Source organism: Danio rerio, chromosome 7, assembly GCF_049306965.1.
Source record: "Danio rerio strain Tuebingen ecotype United States chromosome 7, GRCz12tu, whole genome shotgun sequence".
NCBI classification, from domain to species: Eukaryota; Metazoa; Chordata; class Actinopteri; order Cypriniformes; family Danionidae; genus Danio; species Danio rerio.
Genome location: NC_133182.1, coordinates 51,892,944 through 51,906,521, shown reverse-complemented (window position 1 = coordinate 51,906,521; position 13,578 = coordinate 51,892,944). Strand labels below are relative to the sequence as shown.

At 39.8% G+C, this 13,578-nt stretch overlaps 1 protein-coding gene across 2 annotated transcripts in view; it reads right to left on the bottom strand.

Moving 5' to 3' along the window:
• Positions 1 to 13,578, bottom strand: part of lrrc4cb (leucine rich repeat containing 4C, genome duplicate b) — an 80,296-nt gene that overhangs the window by 47,642 nt on the left and 19,076 nt on the right. Inside the window, exon 1 of one of the 2 annotated variants that reach the window (XM_005166488.6) lies at positions 12,573 to 12,723. The exons of the other annotated variant lie outside the window; for it this stretch is intronic. The gene's annotated coding sequence lies outside the window, so the exon portion shown is untranslated. Of the gene's footprint in view, positions 1 to 12,572; positions 12,724 to 13,578 lie in introns of those variants that run through there. 2 annotated transcript variants of the gene reach the window in all.

Here is a 13,578-nt window from a genome sequence, read left to right as displayed (position 1 = left end):
GCTCTTTCGCATCTCAAATTTCTCTCGCGAGTTCTACTTGCGCCCACAATGTTCTTGCGTAAACCCAGCAGAGGCTGATGTCAACCGAACGTCTGTCTGACTGACTGAATGGCAGACTGGGCGACCAGCCAATCGACTGAACCACCCTCCTTCTTCCCTAAACAATTTTATCGATTAACCCACCAACCCGCTTACCTCCCTTAACCCAACCAGCAATTCCAGAAAAAGGAAAGCCCTCGTCTGATTTTTACCATGTTTTAGGATTTTATCACATTCTCACTGGAACTGCTCTTCCCCGGACTCAAACGTGGTTGTCAACGTCATGGTCATCTCCTCTCTGCGTCCTAAGTCAGCCAGCGTACATGACGAGCCAACTGGACAAACTGGTTGCAGCGGGAAACCCCTCCACACGAAGGTAAGTGGTCAGCTGGTAAGCGCGAAAAGGAACGGCATCATACCGCCCCGTAGCTTTCACTTAAATAAATAAAATGCAGCCATACGCACCTCCGGCTACATAATTCGGAGTCCTCAGAAATGTCCACCGGAATTTGTTTTCAGAATGAGCATGTGTTGGTTTGGACTGTGGGGGAAACCAGAGCACCCGGGGAAAACCCATGCCAACACGGGGGGGACATGCAAACTCCACACAGAAATGACAACTAACCTTGCCGAGGCATGAATAAGCGACCTTCTTGCTGTGAGGCGACATCGCTACCCACTGCGCCACCCTTAATATTACAAGTATTATTGAAAAGATACAGTAGTCCTGTATGAGAACAATATTATGTTGCATATAATTGTTGCAACTTATGATATATAATCCTGGGTTTGCTTCGTTTAGATACTTTTGGTTCATGCATATTGCATTCATGTTTCAGTCACACAAAAGTTCAATTGGAAGCCCTTGTTTGGTGCACCCCAGGGTTGGATGAACAGAGTCTGTTTTAATCGAACCAAACCTGCCAAGTGTGAACACACCCTATGTTAGTCAAAAAGAGTCATTAGCCTTACTTCACTATCCTTTCAATATCTCCTAAATCCACATTTTTCCGGGAAGCTAATGTGACATATCCATTCTGTCTTCCTCTTAAACTGAGCTCAAGAGACAGATGAAGATAAAGCCGAATAGAGAGTCAGGAGACTGAGGGAAACTGAGTGATAGTGGTGCATTAAAAGGCAGAGCACATACAGTGCAGAACCACATTCATTATTCATTAGCTAAGTTTCCATGCGTAGTAATTAAAATACAAAATAAAAGAAATCAAAAGAAATCAATTTAGCAGACGATTCTACTCTAAAAAAAATCATTACTGGCATTAGATTCATAGGTTGCCTGAATGTGCATCTGAGTTTTAGCTGCATTCAAAGGAATTAATCGATGTTGATGTGTGTCACTATACAGACACAGCGAATCTGCTAGATACAGTGTTGCCATGAGAACTTGGTGCATCTGCTTAAATTAAACTTGGCGAATGCAAGAAGGCAAAAAATAGAGCAAACAAAAAGACTGAGGAAAAAGGCAGCACCGGCCTGACCCTCCTGGTTGGGCATAAATGAAGGAGCCACAGCTAGCATGGTGCTCATCCCATGCATACAGATTGCATTACACAGCCAATCCACTCAAAGAGCCTTTGCTCCTCTAATGCACTGACATGCCTTAGTGTGTGGAAGTGGGCAGTTTTGCTCAGTTAAGTGGTCTCTCGTGGTCGATTAATACAAGGGAGACTGTTTTACTCATCAACCACCATGCTCAATATTGATGAAGGCTCCGTTAGCGAAACGCTAACCACTGTCATTATCACACCTTCTACTGTTCCTCTCTGAAAACATCTCTTCTTCTATTGACTGGTGGTGGATGAAGCCAAGCCTGTATTTAAGGCTTCAAATGAGATGGGCTGCTGGATGATGACAATCTACTTGATTAATTTAGCGACGTATGGAACGCCCTCATTTGTTTGCACCTCTGTCAGCAGGGGGATTATCCGGCTGGACACTCAGCATCCATTTACGGGAATGAGATGTGTCTGAGGCGCCGCCTCTGCTGAGGTATCCATCACCGACACGCTGCTGTCACATACAAAAAACATGAATTACAATGCGAGCTTCTGCTGCATGCGCATTCGAGCAGCAACCCGAGTGAAGGGGACGTGCAATAGCTTCTGGTGGAGGAACGCGGTGTGAAAACACACTCATTCAGCACACCTACATGTTCCCGTGAGCTATGCTTTTCACTGCTCAAAACAAATATATCCGCCTAGTCATTAACCTTAATGACTGCACAACACAGACAATGCAAAAGAGACCAGGGGAGGCAAACAGTGGTAACCATTACTTTCCCTGCTTGAGATGACAATAGAAGCAGCTGAGGGCCTCCAAGCTATAATCTGACTGTGGCCGTGTAGTCTCCTCCGTCATTAGTATTGACTCTGCATGAAGCCTGGCCAATTGAAGCACTCAGCTGCAAGCATGCCGGCACACATAAATCCAGTGTGTTTCAAGGCCCTGAGTGGCTCTAGGAGGAGACCCGGCACATTACCTCCGTTCTTTCCATTTTCCAATTTTTATAAAACAACTGGAATATTTGTACAGTTAGTGACAGAAACTGCACATTAGAGCAGCTTGGGATAAAGTAGATTCTGATGCAAGGATGCTCTTGCAGTATTTTAGAAGAACAATTATAAAATGGATCCTCGTCCAAATAAGATGCTAGATCTTAAGCGGCTTTCATTAAAAGACAAAACAATAAAGGCACACCTTTAAAATCTACCAAATGACTACAAACTAACTACATTCTCAATTATAGATCAGCTCAATAGCCTTAACATAGTCTAAGCTGCAATTATAATCTATTGCTTGTTAGCAAAACGCAGTAACTCCCCTAAATCAATTCATTGATGCTCTTAAACAAGTGTGTCAGTAAATTGGCCAGGGCCATACTTGTCTAAATTAATTAATTTATTTTCTTTTTGGCTTAGTCTTTTTATTAATCAGGAGTCATCACAGCGGAATGAACCACCAACTAGGGTTGGGTGAAGTCGACCAATTTGGCATCGTACGATGTCTAATGTGAAACATTGCAATGGACGATAGTATCGTCATTGTAGGTGGCGGCGGTGAATTATTTAGGAATTATTAATTAATTCATAAAGAATTAATTATTTGTAGCCTACTGTTTCAACTAACTGACCCGCATCGTCTTTGCTTTATAACCCATAACCAAATCCTAAATAAATAAAGATAAGTTATACACAATTTAGCATGTCAATCATTTTTTCCACGGAGCTCTGGCATGAATAGGCAGAGAGATCTGTGTTGTTATAATGGCGTTGACAAACTTGGTTGGTAAAAAGGTGCACAACCAACAGGAACCAACCAACAGTTTCTGAGGTTTTAATTTTCATTTTAAAACTAAGACGTATAAGTGTAAACGGCCTAAGTGTGAATTTTTTGTGAGTGGTTTGCTGCTTTGAAGGAGGCGGGGTGGAGGATCGCGATGCTGGCTCAGCATTGTGATGCTACCGGCCATCGGTAAGCCCAAATACCGCCTACTTATCCAGCATATGTTATTACACAGCAGATGCCCTTCCAGCTGCAGCCCAGTACTGGGAAACACCTTTCATTCTCACATGCGCACACACACACTACAGCCAATTTAGCTTACTCAATTTACCTATAGTGCAAGTCTTTGGACTGTGGGGGAAACTGGAGCACCTGGAGGAAACCCATGCAAACCCAGGGAGAACTTGCAAACTTCACACAAAAATACCAACTGACCCAGCCAGGGCTCGAACCAGTGACCTTCTTGCTGTGAGGCGACATTGCTACCCACTGCGCCTTACTGGTCTAAATATTTAGTGTTTTTGTTTGCTTTTTGATGTGTGTATTTAATTTTGGAAATATTTGGAATCCAGGAGGAATTTCTGCGTGTATTTTGCATGTTCTTCCTGTGCTTTGGTTTTTCCACACAGTTCGAAGACATGCAGTACAGGTGAAACTAAATTGCCTGTAGTGTATGAGTTTGTGTATGAATGAAAAACTGTGTGGGGGGTGTTTCCCAGCAAAAAAAGGATTCACGTGTTGCACTCTCAGGGCTTAGTATCTCTCAGGAAGAATAATAAAGCAAATACTAAGTCGATGGAAAGTGAGTGAGATTTCCCATTCTTAAATATGGAAATAAATGAATCTGGCACACTGTAAAACCCAATAAGTTAAAGTAACCCAAATTATTTGAGGAAACTGATAGCTACAACCATTTAAGTTCAAAAACTAATCCTAATGAGTACTGTGAACTTAATACATTTGAGTAAACGAAACAATTTGAGCAATAAAGTAAATCCTAATAAATGAAGAGAACTCAAACCAACCGAGTACTTTAAAACTCAAACTGTTTGAGAAAACCAACATTGAGTTCAAAACTCTTTTCAAATGAGTATTTTGAGTTAACTACACTCATTTAATTTGATAAAATTGACTGTTGGGTTTTGCAGTGCAGACAAGAAACTAATGATTCAGAGATCTTTGTATTTTGAGGAGAGAAAAACCTCCACTGGGTATTGAGCCCATGAAAATGAAATAAAACTAAAATCATTTTCATTTGCCAAAAAATAGTTTGAACCTTTTAAAACACAATTTAAAGGCTTTGAAGTTTAAAGATTTATAATCCTTCGGGCAAATTTATAGGATGCTGAAATGGCAATATTATCACCTAAATCAAATGTGTCACACTGACACAGAATGCTTTTATTTAAATTTTTTTACCGCACTCATTTCTCAACAGACACTGGCTCAATGAAGTGTCTGCTGAGATGCCAAGCTGTTTTGATCTATATCTGCCACTGCCATCATATTAGGAAAGTATGTTGGTTGGCAAATGTTTTTATTGTGGAACAGTTTCGACCCCGGACCCTGTCACAACACTGTGTACTCTAGGAAGTCTGTGATTTATCAGCCTCAAAGACATGGATCTCTTTGACACACTTCTGTTTGTGAATCCAGGCCAACAGATCTGAGAGGCTTGAAAAAGCCAACTGCCTTCAAGTTCCTCTCCCATATCCGAAATATGCTGAGAGTGGGAGAAGACAACCTCTAGGGGGAGGGGAGGGTGGCTGTTTGAAAAGGGGTTCCGATATAATGAGCAACCCAGATTTGTACTGCGCCTTCCACGGCGGTGATGACAAACATACAGTGCAATCAAGGCAACGTGATATTTATAAGCTGAGCTGAGCTGAGAACACCTCCCTCTCTGTCTCCAATGACTAATCTCACTCAACAGTACAATTTATGCCATTTGGCTCGTCTGTAGGATATAGTGTTGACATAGGATTTCTGAATTAACAACCAACACACGGAGGCTGTCGCTATTGTGTGACGGCACAATCTCTACGACTGAAGGCTGAGTATTTCGAATGCATAGACATTTATTACAGTTAGCGAGGCCTGAGGGCACGAGAGTCAATTTTCATTGAAATGAGAGGTTTGCTTAATAAGCTGCTCAATGCACATATCTCCATATGAGTTGATGCGCACAAACCCTAACCTCTCCATTCCCATGCAACACCCTGGCTTCTCTCCAGTGCACCAAATGTCTCCTTTTTTCATCCGCGTATGGCATTAGACATCTGCTGCAGAACTAAAACCAGTGCAGCTTGTTCGTTTCATCATTCATCTGAAGCCATTTGGGCTGCATCCTGTTCCCCTAGACCTATCTTTTGCTTACGTAATTCGCTTTCACGTTGCGATGGCCACAGGCAGACTAATTATAAATCACTGACTGATATCCACATCAACAACTGATTCATTGCACCGTCACAGACGGTAAAGAATCTCAAATGTGTTCAAGCTAAAAACATCAATATCAGTTCACACAGCTCCGCGGGTCTATAAATGAAGCTGTTTTGGATGGATCTAATTGTTAGCTTGTGTCACTATGCAGGGTAGCTCATTATGTTCACGCTTGATGAATTTTGCTATGGCTCCGAGAGGGATTTGAACCCGTGACCCCAATATTGCTCTGCAGGCAAGTAGGCAATGAGCAAGGAAACCAGGTTAGGCCATTCCAGGAGCACATTCACCTCGGCGCGGTCTAAATTGTTAAGGGAGATCTACTGTGACAACCAACATACTGCAGGTAATAAACCACGGTATCTTTGCTCCAGTACAAATTCGCAGAAGAGTAATGTGAACAGGCGTTCACAGAGGCCACATGACCCAGCAACAGCCCTTGGTGATTCCAGAATTATCATCAGCAAGAATCTGCCACAAGAGACCTTATTAAACATAAACATAAAGCCTGAATAAAACACATAAAACCAGAGGGTTTTTCGCAGCTCAGTCTTCCTGGGCACTAGATCAGATACGAGGATTGTTAAAAGTTACAGGATAAGCAAAGCTTTACAAGCTTGTGCCTTAGTCTTGTTTGCAATATTTCTACAACAATGATTGTTTTATTTATTCATTCATTCATTTTCGTTTTGCCTTAGTTCCTTTATTAGTCTGGGGTTGCCACAGCAGAATGAACTGCCAACGTATCCAGCATATGTTTTACGCAGCGGATGCCAACACTGGGAAACACCTACTCTTGCATTCACACACATACACTACAGCTAATTTAGTTTATTTAATTCACCTGTACCACATGTGTATGGACTGTGGGGGAAACTGGAGCACCCGGAAGAAACCCACGTGAATATGGGGAGAACATGCAAACTTCACACAGAAATGCCAACTGACGATCGTGAGCTGATCACGCTTCCCACTGCCTCATCGTGATGCCTATTATTTCATTTTTTCAGCACAAAAGTAGTATTAACATCATTTAAAAATCCAGTAAATGGTTAAACATTTATTTTGTCTTTCATGCACCTCTTGTTATAGAAAGCAGCTGTAAGGGTGTGTGTAGATTTTTAAAAAAGTTATACTGTCCTATATTGTGACTGTCTCAGGCATAGTTCAATAAATTATGCTTATGGGTTAAAAAACTATATTCATTTATTTCCTTTTCGGCTTAGTCCTTTTATTAATCTAGGGTCGCCACAGTGGAATGAACCACCAACTTATCCAGCACGTTTTTTTTTTTGTTTGCAGCGAATGGCCTACCGAATGGCTACCTACTTCGCCCCCACATTGCCCTAATATATATATATATATATAAACTGTAAAGTCTTTTTACAAGTGGTTATTTTACTAAATGACAATCTTTTTTTTTCATCCATATATTTTTAAAAACATAGGAACTTGATACCTGTTTGCATAGGTGTAATTTAATTTACTGGTAGGAGAGGACAATAAATATAACATTTCTCTTGAGCAATTTTAAAGGGGACACAAATAATAAAGTAACATTTTACTAAACGATATGTCCCCACAGTGAAAAACTTCGCTTCTATCATTATTATTGTTTAGGGAAGGGATCTGTGGGTCAGTTGGTCAGTCAGAGACAGCAAAGAAAGCTGGTGAGAGATGGGTCTTTTCTCATTAATGTTTCGCTTGATTTGACATGCTTGTCATATACAATAAAAACAAGGAATTCCAAAAAGTTTTTAACATTTTATTTAAAATTATGACCCTAATTAAAGTCCCTTAAGAATCCAAACTAACCATATGGTTTTGTTAGCTCACATTGCTAGTTTTGTAGTAAACAATTCATCCGTGCATGTCCTTAAGAAAAATAAATAGTTTGCCCCTTTAATCTTTAATTGAAATCTGAAAATGCAGTTCCTGATTGTTTTTTAGTTTTATTCTCAGATTATGGGATTTTGAGGTATTGATCGTAGCTAACATATTTAACCACAGTTTTGACAAAAAACAGGAATGGTGAGCATCATCTGTTAGGTTGTAATAACTCTTCTAAAACCTCTTTTCTTGGTCTTTCTGAATGAAATGCCTACATCCATTTAGCCAATGGTAAATAAAACAAACCATGCCTACTGTTAGCTCATTTAATATTCTGCTTCTCTAGGAACTGCGTCACAATATGAAAAAAACAAAACAAATGCAGCTTCAATTGACTGTAAAAACAGAAGATTTTATTATACAAAAAATACAGAGGGGTTATTTTATTTATTATTTTTTTTTACAGTGGGTTTTTAGCACAGTGGACTTTTGGTAAATGCTGAACAATATGGTAACTGTGGCCATTAATGCTAAGTTAACATTATGCCAGTTGTCAGAAATAAAATAATGGATGGGAAATGGCTTTGGCGTGTTTAGTTCCAGTGCAATATTCAACAAGCTATTGTAAACAAGCTAACGTTAACTAGATGAGTGATATTTTAATTGCTAATATAGCAGATTTATGACATCGGTAATCAACATTTTTGCCACAACTAATTTATGAATGAGTCTGCATGATCTACATAAAAGAGAATCACTTTATTTCATGTAGCATAATGTGGGTATTTATATAGCACATTTATCATGTATGGCCACACACCCAAAGTGCTTCTCAATCTTGAAGGGGGGGGGGGGGGGGGGGGGGGGGGGGGGGGGGGGGATGTTGGTCTCTCCACACCACCACCAGTGTGCAGCATTCACTTGGATCATGCGACGGCAGCCACAGGACAACAGCGCCAGAGTGCTCACCACACACCAGCTCTAGGTGGAGTGGAGAGATAGTGATAAAGCCAATTCAGTAGATGGGGATGATTGGGAGGCCATGATGGATAAGGGCGGAGAGGGAATCTGGCCAGGACACCAGGGATACACCCCTACTCTTTACAAGAAGTGCCATGGGATTTTTAATGACCACAGAGAGTCAGGATCTCAGTTTAACGTCTCATCCGAAAGACGTTTATTAATTATTGTTATAAAGTGTCATAAAATATGCTGCTATATTAATGTGCATATGGCACTTCCGGCCGGCCATGTATCCGGACCAGACTTTACTAGGAAAGCAGGCAGTGGGCCAAAGCACTGTGAGGAAGGGGAGGGGGAACACAGTTGTTTCGAAATGCATTTTTGCATTTGTTTTTGTTCTACTTACACAATTATTTTAAGTATACATACTTATATTTTCACAATAGATTTAAAATAAATAAATAATAAATCAATATACATCCCTCAGGACTTACGCCCATGCCTTTTTGTTACTGAAAGCCATGTTCTGTGGTAAAGTAAATGCAAATTTTAAATTGCCAATTCAACAAAAAAACTTGAATTAGTTAAAAGACTCCATTCAAGACCATTTGACTGAACTTCGATGCCCATAATGTGCACCTGTTAAGTCTCTTTTTTTGGAACCACTTTAAAATTGTTAAGTATCACCCTTTGTGTGACACCACTTTTTAATGAAAATGTCCAACAAGTCTCACAAGTCATGGATAAAAAATCCTAATTTCATATAAAATAAATAGCACCATATGAAGCTAAGTTGCTAAAATTAGGGTTAAAATGCTATCTGCATATTATTAAAAGTGTTTTTTTTTCTGAATATTTGATGCTTTTCTTAATTTATGATGGTGTACAGATTTTGTTTTTAAAAGACAAAGCACATATGATCAGTAACCACAAAATAGGAATGAGACGTTTGTTCTTGTAGATTTAGCCATGGTTGACACAAGCATGAACGCATCTAACAAGAGCTATCGATTCTACAGTAATGGTCCAAAGGTCAAACATTTTAGCTAAAGAGGATGTACGACATTATCCCACTTAAAATTCCATCATTGTACTATTGTTACTTGAAATTCAGCTGGGACAAAGCAACAGGAACGCCGCACGATTAATAAAACACCATTTTTAAAGAGAACGCCAGTGTGGCTGTGTGTTTGGCACACGCTGCTGGCTGGATTATGTCTTGTCTAACAGCACTTCCTCTGACCCGAGAACAGTACACCAGCAGTGCGGTCATTCATTCGCCTCACTGCATTAACACTGAGGCAATAAGAGAATAAATTGCATTTGCAAATGTGCTGGAGCACAATCCTTCTCGTTTTAGCAACTTCTGCAGTTTTAGAAGAAGCAAGTCCGCACGATCCCTTCAGTCTATGTCATTAAACTTTTTAATTTTGCACAGCCTGACCCACATTAGAGATGGTCTTTATGAAGCATCAGGTTGAGCAGAAGCATTTCAACTGCTTCATTTTTCTCTAAATGGCAGAGATTACTGAGGTTAATGGGTGTGATATTGGCTAAATGCTCTCGTTTACAGGCATCTTCGTGCCTTGGGGGAACTGAATGGTATCTGGCATTTTTTTGGCTCAGCACACACATTCAATACATTAACACTCATCCTCATGACAGCACACCAGTGCCTGCATTACACACTGAACCTTGTTTCTTTGAACTACTTGTGATGTATCATCAATCAAAACAGAGCTTGGGGATTAAGAATGTCCAGCCTAAGAATTAATTTCAAGTCACGGTCTTAGAAAAGAGTAAGGTTTCTCAAAAGGAAGGTTTGTTCATGGCGATATTTTACTGGTCTTACTCCATTATTGCAAACTGCAAATTAATATGATTTTTTTTTTCAAACAGTGACCCCAATGGATGTTTGATTTTAATCACACTTTTAATTTTAGAGAATTCATTTTCTCTAAAACACTGTAATTGAGCTATTTGATGCTTTCATTTAAGCTGGCTAAGATGATTATGGTCCACAGTGGACTGAAAATGCTCAGAACATCTGTCATGGATTATTTGCAGTGAAAGGCAAGTTAAATCCATCTAGTATATGTATCTAACGCAGAGAATCTTTATTATATCTACAGGCATTAGCTTGTCAAATATTATTGCTGTTTTGTTATTATTGTAATTCTTTCTTCTTAAGAACTTAAGCCAAGCAGTGCTTGGAGGAAAATGTGTATTGAAGGCATCCATTAAAACATAAAACATGCATTAGCCCCTTTATTGAATACTTCTTTGACTGAACACAACTACAATATACTACAATATTAGCTAATACTTTGCTATAAAAATACTGGGTTGTTTGAAAATATAATAAACCCATGTTTTAGGTTAAAAACCTAATAGTAAATTTTAAAAAAAGTTTATATTTTACATAATTTTGGTTAAAAAAAATTTTTGTTGTTGTTGAGTGTTTAGCATTTTACTTCTCAGTATTCAGGCTTACACTGATGGTTACTAAATTAGTTTTGGTCAACAAAACAACAACACCAAGTTATTTTAAGTTGGAACTTTACTGCAGTGTCCTTTCTAATTTTATTGACCAAAATGATCTGTGATTTTTGTCACAAATGTACACACTAGAAACTCTGGGTTGTTTTAACTCAACTTTGTGTCAAATATGAACAGTAACATTTTTTTTTTTGGAATTAAATTTGGTAACACTTTAATTTGATGGTCCATTTGAGTATTAGTAGACTGTCTGCTTAATATCTGTTGATGCTGCTCCTTCAATAGACATTTAACTGACTATAAGAAAGTTTGCAAGTACATGTCAACTTACAGTAACCCTAACCCTTAACCCCAACCTAATAGTCTACTTATAGTCTAATGAGAATTAGTTGGCATGCAGATGCAATGTAACTTAAATTCAACAAACGGGCCATCGAAATAAAGCGTGACCTTAAATTTTAACCCAGCTTTTGGATTTGTCCCAAAATTGGGTTTAAAACAACTATGCATTTTAAGAGTGTAGATTTATAGTAGATCATTTGTTTCACTTAGAATATCATAATTACACAGTTTAATGCTACTGATGCCCACTAAATCTATTTTTATAGCATTCATGATGTTTTTTCAGCCATAAACAGGACTGGTTTTCAGCACCTTCCCAAAAAAGACAGCTCCTCAATCCTCAACCACCACTGGTGAAGCAACAGCCCACGAACCCATGAATCATCCATCATAAATTACGTAAGCTCCCTCAAAAACCAATACATGGCTCAGAAGCTTTTCCAATGAATCAGACTTCTTATAGTGTCCATTACAGCACCTCTCTACCTAGGGAACTTCTGAAATCTTGTGAGGGTTGAATGTTAAATGCAGATTAGCACCTGGGTGAACTGCCAGCCTTCCCAAGCCACCGGGAGTTCTTTTCCTAATCGCAAATTAATTATAAAACGAGTTATGATGCAATGTGTTAACTAATAACCTTTCCTTGTGCAGTATTCAGGAAGCTTTAAAAGTCACCGGGGTCTATTAGAAGCAATGAGAAACAGTTGTGTCGACCATCATGGATACACTGCCTCTTTCCCCTTGTCTCTTTAGAGCATAGCAATGCACATGTGAACAGAATATGAATGACCCAACGCCATATTCTAGCAAAAGTAATGGTAAGTAGAGCAGCAGGGAAAGCAAAAAGACAGCTGAATAAATATACGACAATCTACCACACCACAGCTATAGAAATAATGCAAATATCCCTCTGCAGCACAGACAGGCAAGCAGGCAGAGATAGATAGATAGATAGATAGATAGATAGATAGATAGATAGATAGATAGATAGATAGATAGATAGATAGATAGATAGATAGATAGATAGATAGATAGATAGATAGATATTTAAAAACATATACATCAAATGCATCAATTCAGCGCTAACTTGCTGAGAAAATAGATTCGCTTTGAAACAGATTTGCACAGAACGGTTAGATTAGGCTACGGTTCCTTACCCATTTCTGTCAGGAAACGCATGCTGTGAGGCGAAATCAGTAAATGGGAGCATCACTGCAGCCCTCACAAAACCCAGTTCATGTAGAATCCATGCACGATGTACGGAGATGCAAGTAAGAGCAGCGCGCTCTAAAGCGCTCGGTGAGCTTTGACAAAGCAAAGCAGGTGCAAAAAAAGGGGGAGGGGGGCTGGAAGAGAACAAATCTTTTACAAAATCTGTAAGAAAAAAAAAGAATAAATCTAACACCGGTGATATATTTTGATGGACGCAAAAAATAAGTCTAAGATCCACATCCGGGAAGGAAATGTCTAAACCACATGGGTTTTCATCAGCCTCCCTTTGGGTAAAATCCAAGAGAGTTAGTAGTACTTGGTAGGCTTCACTGATCGAGATGCGCCCTTAAAAGGCACTGCCATAAACCGCCGTGCTCTTCAAATCTTGCCCACATCCAGCACCGCAGTCCATAGATGTGCCATAACGTGCTGACTCCGCCGAATGCTGTTGAATGTGTTACAGCAGCATCACCTTGAGTCTGCTTCCTCTCGCCTTGATCATTACTCGTGAGCGATGTCCACTGCAGAGCCTCCTCAAAGTTGAACCGTCGCCTCGACTGAATACTTGAGCCTCAACAACCAATTATAAGGTTTTAATTGTAGTTGCTAAGGTGTCTTCTGGCGTTTAATGTTAGCGTATTTAACTTAACTCGTTCCCTTGGTGAATCTCAGCTCACCACCGTCTGGGCTCATTTACAGCGACGTTTGTTTGGCGCTGCAGTTTCTGCTTCTTCGTTGTGCTTACAAATCGCTGTTGCGCCGGGCAGCTCTGTGTTTCGTCAGAAAATGTAAATAGAAAGTGTAAGCACACTAAAAGAGGCTCCGTCTGTGAAAATGTGGCTGAGGAGAAGGGAATATTTGCAGCGACTGACGGATGCTGTATTACACCTGACACTGCGCGTTTGAAACGCATCTGTTGCTGAATGATGCGCATCACCGTGCGCGCGCGCG